General features: G+C 36.6%; 1 protein-coding gene across 1 annotated transcript in view; it reads right to left on the reverse strand.

Moving 5' to 3' along the window:
* Positions 1-7,842, reverse strand: part of LOC129929004 (paired box protein Pax-6-like) — a 56,004-nt gene extending 48,162 nt beyond the window's left edge. Inside the window, exon 1 of the mRNA XM_056045697.1 lies at positions 7,651-7,842. The gene's annotated coding sequence lies outside the window, so the exon portion shown is untranslated. The remainder of the gene's footprint in view (positions 1-7,650) is intronic.
* Between the last annotated feature and the right edge of the window lie 4,756 nt (positions 7,843-12,598).

Genomic DNA, 12,598 nt, shown 5'->3' on the forward strand with positions numbered 1-12,598 from the left:
CAGACGTCAAACACTACGACATTCTGTACAGACGTCAAACACGACGACATTCTGTACAGACGTCAAACACGACGACATTCTGTACAGACGTCAAACACGACGACATTCAGTATGGACGTCAAACATGACGGCATTCAGTATTGACGTCAAACATGACGACATTCTGTAAGGACGCCAAACACGACGACATTCTGTACGGACGTCAAACACGACGACATTCAGTATGGACGTCAAACATGACGGCATTCAGTATTGACGTCAAACATGACAACATTCTGTAAGGACGCCAAACACGACGACATTCAGTATGGACGTCAAACATGACGACATACTGTACGGACGTCAAACACTACGACATTCGGCTTCTGGATTAATCGCTTGGCGTTCGTACCTGGAGCTCTGGGTTCAAATCTCGGTGAAGTCTGGTCTTTTGAATTTCGGGATTTTTAGCGCGCCCCCGAGTCCACTCAACTCTAATGGGTACTTGACTTTAGTTTGGGAAAGTAAAGTTGTGCAGGCCACATGACACCCTGCTCATTAACAGTTGGCCAAAGAAACAGATGCCTATGGAAGGCAAGGTCTGAATGGGAAATCTTTAGTACTTTACCCCCCCCCCACCCCAGAAACAAACAATAGTATAGTTCTGCATCACATGCTGGAAAACAAAATGGATGCTGCCATTTATAATGGAAAGTATGCAGACGTTATGTCACGAGCCAGTATTTATGTGAAGACGCTCTAAATACGTCACGAGGCTCTAAAAATTTTGCATGTCATTCAAAATGTGTACTTATACTTTTTTTTTTTTAAAGACCCCATTGACTGGTTCTTTTTCTTAGTAACAATACATTGTCTGAAAGGGAGCATAGAGCCGTGAGAATCATAACTAACGAATATTCACTAAATTTAGAAAGCCTTCAGGATAGAAGATTTAAAAGTAAAGTAACAATTATACATAAAACACTGAACCATAATCTTCAAATACAAAATCCAATAAATACTCAGAAAGACACAAAGACAAAGGCACATATTTCTTGTTCCATATGCTAGGACAAACTTATACAAATGATCATTCTTCTCTAGTGCTATTAGAGCAGCGGTTCTCAACCTTGTAAGCTCGGCGACCCCTTTTTGCAATCCCCTACTCTGCCGCGACCACCCCCCCTCACACACACATACAGCAATAGAAGAGTATAGACAATACCAATCCATATTTTCGATGGTCTTAGGCGACCCCTGGCAAATGGTCAATCGACCCCCAAGGGGGTCGCGATCCACAGGTTGAGAACCCCTGTATAAGAGCATGGAGTGGGTTGCCTGAGCCAGCCAGGAAAACCAATGACTTGGCAGAATCTAAAGTCATTTAAGTCATTCATTTACATGCATGACTAGATTGACTTAGGGACACGCATAGGACGTAATCATCTTCTTTTTTGAAGTAACGTCTGTTTTTTATAAGATAAAATATAATATACCACATTAATATTCCAGTTCACCGGTGACCAGTACTGGATTTACATATAGGCAACACAAGCTATACCTTAGGGCCCACGGTTGCTCCCCAAATAATGGTTCCAGAGGAAGAGTACAGGATCAAGAAAAACGAAAAATACTTAAAACAACAACAACAACAACAAAAATCAACAAAACAACAACAACAAAACAACAACAACAACAACAACAACAACAAAAAACAACAAAAAAACAAAAACAAAAACAACAACAAAACAAAAACAAAAACAAAAACAAAACAACAACTACAAAAAACAACAACAAAACAACAACAACAAAACAACAACAACAAAAAAAAAACAACAACAAAACAACAAAACAACAACAACAACAACAACACAACAACAACAACAAAACAACAACAACAACAACAAAAACAACAACAAAAACAACAACTACAAAAACAACAACAAAACAACAACAACAAAAACAACAACAAAACAACAACAACAAAAAAACAACAACAACAACAAAAACAACAACAAAACAACAACTACAAAAACAACAACAAAACAACAACAACAAAAACAACAACAAAACAACAACAACAAAAAAAACAACAACAACAACAAAAAACGTATACAAAGTATAATTGTATAAATAAGTTATGGATCAGGGGGTTAGTTACCAAACAAAATAATTAATTACCAATAGTCAATTAGCTAATTGATTAACATTTTTATTGATTCTTGTGTTGTCAGGTAAAAGAAAGAAGTGTGCAAAATTTTAGTTTGATCTGAGATATGGTGTCATAGAAATAACGTGTACAAACTTTGTACCAGACAGACAGACAGAGTGAGTTGATATAAGCTTTGTAAAAAAAATTGCTTTATTTTGACTACAAGACCCTAACCCTTTGAACTATAAAATCACGTCTTATATAAATAGTACCTTAGATAAAATATTTAAAAACATTCTGACCAAAAGTACGGTTGGATGAATTGGTACAAAACCCATCTTCGAGTTCATGATCAATGAGATTGTTGTAATCTTCGTCTCCAAATAAGGAGCTATATTGATATAATGCCATTACGAGATAGATTTCTTTTTAAAAATGCAGTGAAGTGATAAAGTATTAATGACTGTCTGGCTGACCTCCATGTAGTGAGTACTAAATGACCTCAGCGACCACAATGCCAGCTCAAAGTAGATTGACGTTGATATATTGACTGATGGACTTGGTTAATATTTTATAAACTTGTCTAGTAAGAATGTTGAGAAATGGAAGGGAATATGATAGATCGATGAATTGAATTGAGATGAGTTACATGTTATCACAATGCAAATAAAAAAGTTTGCTTTATAAACTAAAACTAATTAAAACCGTAAGTTATAATGTATTGATGAATTATGCGTCAGAGTTCATTTACTTGGGCTTAATGAAATATACAGATCGTTATCAGTAATTGATGAGCTGAATAATATAGTCATCAGAAAGCTGCCAGGGCATCGAGTCATGACGTTACGTAATGGCATTCAAAGAACATACCTTCAGACACCAGAAATATTAAATGCTGTTTTCTCTCACATCGTAGCGAAAAGGATCGGATTTAACTATTCTTATGGCGTGTGTGTGTGGGTGTGTTTCTATGGTGACGGTGGGAAGAGGTTAGCGATTGGTTGTGAATGATGCAACATAGGTGGCACTGTCGTCAAGTCGTCTTAGTTAGGGGAGACGACCCCCAGAACGTAAAACTGAAATGTTTTGTTATTGTAGTGATTTTATCACATTTCAACTCGATTTTGTGTATGTTATAAAGTGAAATTTAGTTTCTTCTAGGGGGGCACCGGATAGTACTTTTTGATATCCGACCGGGGCCGGATATGACCGGATAGTAAAATTTGATATTCGGCCGGGGCCGGAGCCGGATACCTAAGTGTCTTGTAAATATCTTGTATTGCTGAACATTTTACGAAACTGTTAAATAACATACCTATATTGTTTTTTTTTTCCTTTTATATACCTTATTGTTTTAAACTCAGTTACTGATTGATTTATTCAAACTTAACGGTATTTCTTCACAAAAGGAAGTTATTTGAAGTTTTTTTTAGTTACGATACATTTCACCTAAAACGGTTTAGTTGTCCACCTGCAGTCTGATGCTACAAGTCAAAGACCGGTAACAAAACCTATGTGCAACACAAGCTATAGTCTAGGGCCCCTAGAAATATGTAGCACTGACATATGATATCTGGACTTAAAAAGGGACTTAAAAGCCTCCATAGTTCAAAAAGGTTTCGGTCCTAAATCTGGCACTAGTGGCGCGTGACTTTGAAAGTTAAGAGATGAAAAAAAACAACAACTCGTAGAGATCGAAATAATAGTAACCTTGTTTGTTTGTTTGTTTGACATGTTTCGGATGTTCCTTCAGAGTTGAAGATAATTTACTTCCTAGTCCAAACCTCCCGCAGGGGGGATGACAGCGGGCTGGGTTTGAACCTAGGGCCAATCGTCATAGAAGGCCTCACCACTGACTTGAAGACGTCACAACCTGTGGGTAGTTTAGACCAATAGCTCGTTGCCACGTCACAGGTCAGACATTACGACTTGTTTCAGGCAATAAACAATTAAATAAACACCAGCACCACCAAACCAGCTTCTCATAGAGACATGATCAATGCATTGGCCCAAATAATTGCTCATAGTTTCTTAAATTTATATATATATATACAACAAAGAAGTAATATTATGTTGTTATTTATCTGTTTAAATATTTGTCCTCTCTTTTTAATTATTCTATTCTGTCTGTCTGTCGATCTCTCTCTTACTCCCTCTCTCTTTCTCCCTCTCTCTTTCTCCCTCTCTCTTTCTCCCTCACATACACTGCCTCTGTCTTCAGTCTTTCTCTTTCTATTTCTCTGCTAATATTTTATACTCTTTTTTCTAATCTCTTTCTCTTTCTGCCGATCTTTGTGCACGACACTCGTTCTCTATTTCTGTCGGTCTTTCTCTTTCTGTTTATCTCTCTCTCTTTCTCTCTCTCTCTCTCTCTGTCTTTCATTCTCTTCCTGCTATAGTTCACCATCACAGCCTGACAAGTCTTGAAATAGAAACTTCTTGTCTATGACGTTGTCAAGTACTCTCCAAGAAGTAGGCGCTGGGAGGAGGGGAGAGTTAATTTGTTTCTACATGCTCTCTCTTTGTTTCTTTCCTTTACAGTAGGATTACATTTCACTCACCTCCCGTCCTCACAAACCCTCCCCCACCCTTCACTCCTCATTACTTGTTCCCTTCTCCTAAGCGTTCGTCTGTTCCTTATAAAAACGAAAATTACCGGAAAACATTTTTCGGCGATTTGCTTGTCATTAAAAAGTCTACTTTCTATTTCCCCCCAAGACGGAGATAAGGGGATAGATGGAGATTTTGGTGAAGCAGTTGAAGAGGTAAGAGCCCGGGCTTGGTCACGTGATATGATAGCGATGATTATCAAGAACCCGAACAGCAGACGAGAGTGGCGTGCTGCTTGTCAAACCATGTCTCAACAATGACCGGAACCTGTTTTTTTTGTGGATGCTGGGTTTTGTCTCCTGGTTCCAACTCCCGAGTCAGGTATTTGGTGAATGTTCGTTTGTTAATTGGGTTCGGTATTGAAAAATTAACTCTTGAACAATGACCATTGTTCAGTTTTGAATACAATGTTGTGAATAATGGATGGCTGCCTAATCGTGTGGTATGCGCTTCGGGCTGTCTTCTCGACGGTCCCGTTTCAAACCTTGCCCACTGCCATCTTCCCCCCCACCCCACCTCTCTTCCGCCATTCTGCAGGAAGTTTGGGCTTGGACTTAATAATCTCCACGTCTGAAGAAGGCCTGAAACTAACAAGTCGATTCAAAGATGTTCTACAATATGTACAATACAGATACTAATACTTTACCAAACACACGGACGAAGTATAATGCTAAGACATAAAATAGAGCAGGGAGATTCATAACAAACGAATATTCACATTTGACTAAAGTAACATCTTTAGTAAAATCACTAAATTTAGAACACCTTCAGGACAGAAGACTCAAAAGTAAAGTAGCAATTATACATAAAACACTGAACCATAATCTTCAAATACAAAAACAAAAATCTAAAAACATGCTCAGAAAGACACAAAGATAAAGGCACATTCCTCGTACCATATGCTAGGACAAATTTGTACAAATACTCCTTCTTCCCTAGTGCTATTAGAGCATGGAATGGGTTGCCTGAGCTAGCCAGGAAAAAACAATGACTTCGCAGAATTTTACTCATTGATTAACATGCATGACTAGATTGACCTACGAACACGCTTAGGACGTAATCATCTTCTTTTTTGAAGTAACGTCTCTATTTTATAAGATAAGATATGATAAGACACGAATTATTGATAGCTTAGGCTTCTTACTATTTGTCTTGCCACCGACAAACACGTGAAAAGTCAAACAAACTAGTACCGGTACTGACAAATAATAACCTAAAACTCAATTCTGAAAATACAAAACAATTAGAAATTAAAGCAGAGGGAGGGAGAGAGAGAGATAGGGGAGGGATAGAGAGACAACTGGAGAGAGGAAGAGAGAGAGAGAGAGAGTGGGAGAGAAATGAACTACACCTCAGTGGGAAGCTGCTTCGTGTAACAAAAACATAATAATGTTGAACAACAATTCCAACGTCTGTGAATAGAGCCACGGTGATGGTAATATTCACTTACAGACAGAGAGAAAAGTAGACAGCGAGACAGGGGAAAAGAAGAACGAGGGAATGAGCGAAGGAGATGGAGTAAGAGAAAGGGAAATAGAAAGAGAGAAAAGAATAAAGAGTGACAGTAAGGTTTTTTTTTTTCTGCTTAAGTTTAAAACGTGTTTAGATTTTAAAAAAAAAGACATTTTCTCAAAACTATTATGGCGAAGATCTGAAGGGAACGAAAAAAAGTGAATAAGACCCTATAAACCAGCGGTTCTCAACCTTTTAAGCTCGGCGACCCCTTTTTATAATCCCCAGCTCTGCCGCGACCCCCCCCCCCCCAACCGCACACACATACAGCAATAGAAGAATAGACAAAAACAGTCCACATATTTTCGATGGTCTCAGGCGACCCCTGGCAAATCGTCAAACGACCCCCCCCCAAGGGGTCGCGACCCACAGGTTGAGAACCCCTCCTATAAACAATTGTACAAACTTTAAGTCACAGGCGACGTAGCAAAGAAATGGGAACTATCAAAACACTACATGTGCTGTTGTCAGACTGTGCACGCTACCTAGGATCGTTAAGAACTAACGTAGGCCACTTTTTAAAATTTGTTTTTGCTGGTCAATTTCAATAAATTAAAGACCAGCATCTACAAAAAGTGTTACAGACTATTTTTAGCATTTCTTTTTATGTAAACTTTATTATTTATGTGTGCGATTTTCAAATTTGATCAATATAACAAATGAATAATACTAATTAAAAAAAAAACAGAAAAGAAAGAAATAATAAAAAAAATATTAACTAAAAATAAAATTAAATAAAAAAACAAAAAAAAAGACACTTCGTACTCATGAGGGGAGATAAGTTAAAATAAAGTTGGGTTGACATAAAACATTAGGCTACATAATTTAGGGCTTCGGGTTCAAATCCCGCTGGAGACTAGCCTTTTTCAATTTGAAATTGAATTCTAGCTGAGTTGTTTGCTGAGCGCCTTAGGGTAGTATGGACACCTTCTTCCAGCTAGCCCCCTCCCCTTCGCCACTGTGTAAGTCAAAGTAGCATGTAAACCAGACCGCAATTAGCATGTAGTAAGAGCAGCGAATAGGCTGAAGCAAAGCGTACTGAGTATGTTAAAGTTGCATAGTAAAAAAAATAGCAGTAACTATAGAGAGAAGAATATATAGCGAGAGAGAAAGAGAGAAAAAAAGAAAGATAAAAAGAGAAAGAGAAAGAGAGAAAGAGAGAGAAAGAGTGAGAAAGAGAATGAGAAAGGTAGATAGACAGACAGACAGACAGACAGACAGACAGACAGACAGATAGATAGATAGATAGATAGATAGATAGATAGATAGATAGATAAATAGATATTACAACAACGAAAAATAGCAAATATGCCGAAAGATTATAATTGTTATAAAAACAATATACATTATAATTGTAGTAAAAACAAATGAATTTTAATAATATACTGTGCACTTACCTAGACAAACACGCACATTTCATTTCCCCCCGAACAGATTTTGAATTATTGACCTTCTGTTCAAGTACACGAAAGTTGGACTTTTTAAGTTAAACCGGAAAGGAATAGGTTTAATCTCAAATATTGAATTTATTTCGTCAATACAGCGGCTTCTTGGACTAAATTCTCTCTACTCTCTTAGCAAACCAGCACGAAAAAAAAAAAGATTCGGAGACATTCGTAACTTAATGTTCATTCACCTACCACGATTCTCGTATTTCATTAGCTTGTGATTGGTGGGTTTAAGGTCACGTGGGGGTGACAATGACGAATAGCGAAATCGGGATCGTGTGATATAATTTTAGGCTTTTCCTTTAACATTTCATTTTTGGGAGGGGAGTACCCGGGGGGGCTTTCTCAGGGCGCTAGATAGAGTTGAGCACAGCACTAGTCACAATGGTCCCTGACATCTTGTAGGGGTTCGTGTGTGAGATATGTTAAATTGACCAGACTCTTGCCAGACTTATTTATGTCTGTGGAGTCAATGTGTGACAAGTCAGGCCAGTCCAAGTCTTTTTTTTCTTTTTCTGGTACTTAAATCTATTACTATTTTTTAATCTACAACTTTTTTATTTTTATTTATTTCAGTTTTGCATTAGCTTAAAGACGTTACCGATTACATGACCCATGTGTAGACTTTTCGGGGGCCGCATCTGAGTTTGTGTTAAACACAAACTCTCTTTTTTAAATTAAATTTTCGCACGCTAGTAACGTAATTGACACATGTGTAGACTTTTCGGGGGCCGCATCTGAGTTTGTGTTTAACACAAACTCTCTTTTTTTTAATTAAATTTTCGCACGCTAATAACGTAATTGACACATGTGTAGACATTTCGGGGGCCGCATCTGAGTTTGTGTTTAACACAAACTCTCTTTTTTAAATTAAATTTTCGCACGCTAATAACGTAATTGACACATGTGTAGACTTTTCGGGGGCCGCATCTGAGTTTAAACACAAAACTCTCTTTTTTTAAATTAAATTTTCGCACGCTAATAACGTAGACTTTTAGTGGTTAATGGACTGTAGTTGTGTAAAGTATCATTCAATGACTAATAACAGCCAGAACCGGCGCTAGGCTCCCAATTTAGATCAAGGATCACTATCAGGCATGGCTCTTGTCACGGGCTTTTAAAGATGTAGGACTTAAAGGGTTAACGTATTTTGTGTAGGCCTATCGTAGGATTGACGTGACTTTAATTAACCCACAAGCACCTATTGCGTTTGAGTTTCTTCCTATGCATGTTGTATAAGAAATACTTTGGTATAATGATCTAATTAACAGTGATAGTTGTTATTGTAAAAAAAAAAAAAAAAGAAGAGGGGGCCTCGCAATCATTCATTAAATTGGGCTCCGCAATTCGTAAAGCCGGCCCTAATATCAGCAACATCGGAGTGTTGTCTAGTTAGTATGGACCATGTAAAGTTGCTTCCTAGAGAGTACTAGGTATGGACTTTAGTCTTCTGGTTAGCATTTACTTTATTTGGTTCTCCCGGTAGAGTGTTGGATGGTGTATCGGCAATTGTTAAAACTAAAAGTTAATCAGATTAATCTGCTGCATACACTTTGATTTTTTTAATAGAAAAAGAAGAATAAGCGATATGTAGATATGTGGGGGGCGATGAAAGAGAAATAAATAATGTAAAAAAAAAAAAAAATAATCTAGATACTGAGCTAATCACAAACGTCACGATGTTACACTTACTGCAAGTTTATGCAAATTTCATTAACCTATCCACGCAATGTAATCGGAGGATACCCCTACCAGCCAAACTCTAATTCCGGCTCTGATGGAACCATTGGGCTACTAGCCTATTTATTAAATGAAGGACCCTCCTCCTAATTGGCCTCCCCTACCCATGATTGCTCAGAGTGATTTAAAATATGTATCACGCTTGAAAGGTCATGGCTGCATTAAATAGGTCTAGACATGCATGACGTATTGGACATGCCATCTTGGTCTACCTTGTGCTGAAAGGTCAACAGAGTCCATATAGGTAGAGATAATGCACTAATTAACTTTGATAGGCTGAGATCATTCGGTACTCAATCCATATTTTACACCTCATTCACAAATTATTAATGTAACAAGGCGTAGGTTGGAACCAAGAGATTCTCAATAGGGAGAAATGCTATTATACATTAGTTTCTGTCATAAGGTTATATGTTTCTGTCATAAGGGTATATGTTTCTGCCATAAGGGTATATGTTTCTGTCATATGGTTATATGTTTCTGTCATAAGGTTACATGTTTCTGTCATAAGGTTACATGTTTCTGTCATAAGGTTATATGTTTCTGTCATAAGGTTATATGTTTCTGACATAAGGTTATATGTTTCTGTCATAGTGTTATATGTTTCTGCCATAAGGTTATATGTTTCTGTCATAGTGTTATATGTTTCTGTCATAGTGTTATATGTTTCTGACATAAGGTTATATGTTTCTGTCATAGTGTTATATGTTTCTGCCATAAGGTTATATGTTTCTGTCATAGTGTTATATGTTTCTGTCATAGTGTTATATGTTTCTGACATAAGGTTATATGTTTCTGTCATAGTGTTATATGTTTCTGCCATAAGGTTATATGTTTCTGTCATAGTGTTATATGTTTCTGTCATAGTGTTATATGTTTCTGACATAAGGTTATATGTTTCTGTTATAGTGTTATATGTTTCTGACATAAGGTTATATGTTTCTGTCATAGTGTTATGTGTTTCTGCCATAAGGTTATATGTTTCTGCCATAAGGTTATATGTTTCTGTCATAGTGTTATATGTTTCTGACATAAGGTTATATGTTTCTGACATAATGTTATATGTTTCTGTTATAGTGTTATATGTTTCTGCCATAAGGTTATATGTTTCTGTCATAGTGTTATATGTTTCTGCCTTAAGGTTATATGTTTCTGTCATAGTGTAATATGTTTCTGTTATAGTGTTATATGTTTCTGTCATAAGGTTATATGTTTCTGTTATAATGTTATATTGTAACATTATTTTCTGAAGATCATTTTCTTAACAATCTTTAAGTGTTGAATCAGACCGTTGATCCAAGCTCGCTTATAGAGATGGGCGTCTACAATGTCTGGTCTGAGTTCCCAATTTCTCTCTAACAAAATCTCCCTCTGACCAGATTCTGTTTTAAGCATCTCATTGCCACGTCACAGGTCTGTGGCAACGAGCTAGTGATCTAAGCTGCCCACAGGTTGTGACGTTGCAGATCAGTGTTGGTCTATAACCAATGGTGTCGACTGAACCCAACTTGAGCTATACTTATATACTGTGAGAACACATGTCCAAGAAGACAATACATACGACAGACAAAGTTCACGTCCTCAAACTTCAGGTCATTAGAAAGGTCAATGTCATTGGTCAACCATGTCACTTGCTAGGACTCCGAATCACATGCTAAATGTGTATTGTTTGTCACAAGTATAGGAACTCGGTTAGACTATATCAACGCCACCCTTCGATCAGGAACCATTAAAATGACCAAGATGCCTGCGTGTAGTCGCTGAATGAACTCTTCATGTTGTGTCTGTTCTATTTATGTGTATGTTTCTGTTGTGTTGTTTTTATATGAGAAAAGAGTCCTAGTAATCACAACAAATTTCCCTAAGGATCAATAAAGTAGTCTTAGTCTTAACCTGCAGAAATTGTCCTAACGGGCTCAAGATAAGCAAAAAACAAAGTCTCCTCACGCCGTAATTAAAATGACTGAATGTTTTACATAAACTTACAAGAGACATTTGAAACACATTTTTTGCTATCTTTGTTTATCCTACTCACTACAAAGTCAATTGTAATCTTGAGTCTAGAGCTAAGTTTCCGAGAACGAACTTCTGAAATGATTAGCAAATTTATTTAAGAGTCTGTATCCATTAGAAGGGGATATAAAAATTAAGATTTCGTAAAGGTTATTGTACAGTCTGCACAATAGTGTAATGAATGTGTTACAGAAAATCAAACATTTAGAGGAAATAACGAATTTTGTGTGGATGTATTATTATTATATTAATTCATGTATCTTAACTAGTTAATAATTACCGTAATATTAGAAAAAAAAAACAATTTAAAAAAAAAAATCCAAATAGAGAACTTTCACATTGTTTCAAAATTTGTTATTATTATTATTATTACTATTATGTGAAAAATTCAACAATATATATTATCTGGTCGAGCTTCGTTATTATTATAATTTTTTAAATCTAATAGAATTTAATGAAACGGTATACTAACAATTTAAGAGTTACCTCCCTTTAATAGGAACACTACTATAATAAAATACTCAAAAAAAGATACCAAGATAAAGGCACATTTCTTATTCCGCATGCTAGGATAAAGTTGTACAAGTGCTCCTTCTTTTCTAGTGCTGTTAGAGCATGGAATGGGTTGCCTGAATCAGGCAGGAAAACCAACGACTCCCCAGAGTTTAACTCACTGATTAACACGAATGACAAGATTGTTTTATATAAAGCGTAGGACGTAGAAATAAGAAACACAGCAATAAGATCGATCTAAGATTTTACGCATTTGATAAAGATACTAGAAATATAATTTAAGAGCAAGAAATATTTAATGGCTTAAGTACAATATTTTGGAGTTTAAATTAGTCCACACATTTATTTTCTCTTACAAAAGCCCGTTGGGGTTCATGTTGGTTGTAGGCCCGGGCCGAGTGAACCCCTTCGCGCCAGGATTGCTACCCCATTGTTTAGAGAAAATTCTAGCTTGGTAATATAGATCTAGTCATGGTAACACTGAAAGACAGTGTCTGTACTAGAATACAGTATCTAGAAGTATGGTATAGACGCTTCTAGTTTGTTTATCTGGATCCAGACCAATATACTATAAGACAGTAGTTGAGATTAACACAGACTTAAAACGCAAAATACCTATTTGTTATAATAA

Source organism: Biomphalaria glabrata, chromosome 11 (genome assembly GCF_947242115.1).
Source record: "Biomphalaria glabrata chromosome 11, xgBioGlab47.1, whole genome shotgun sequence".
Lineage (NCBI taxonomy): Eukaryota > Metazoa > Mollusca > Gastropoda > Planorbidae > Biomphalaria > Biomphalaria glabrata.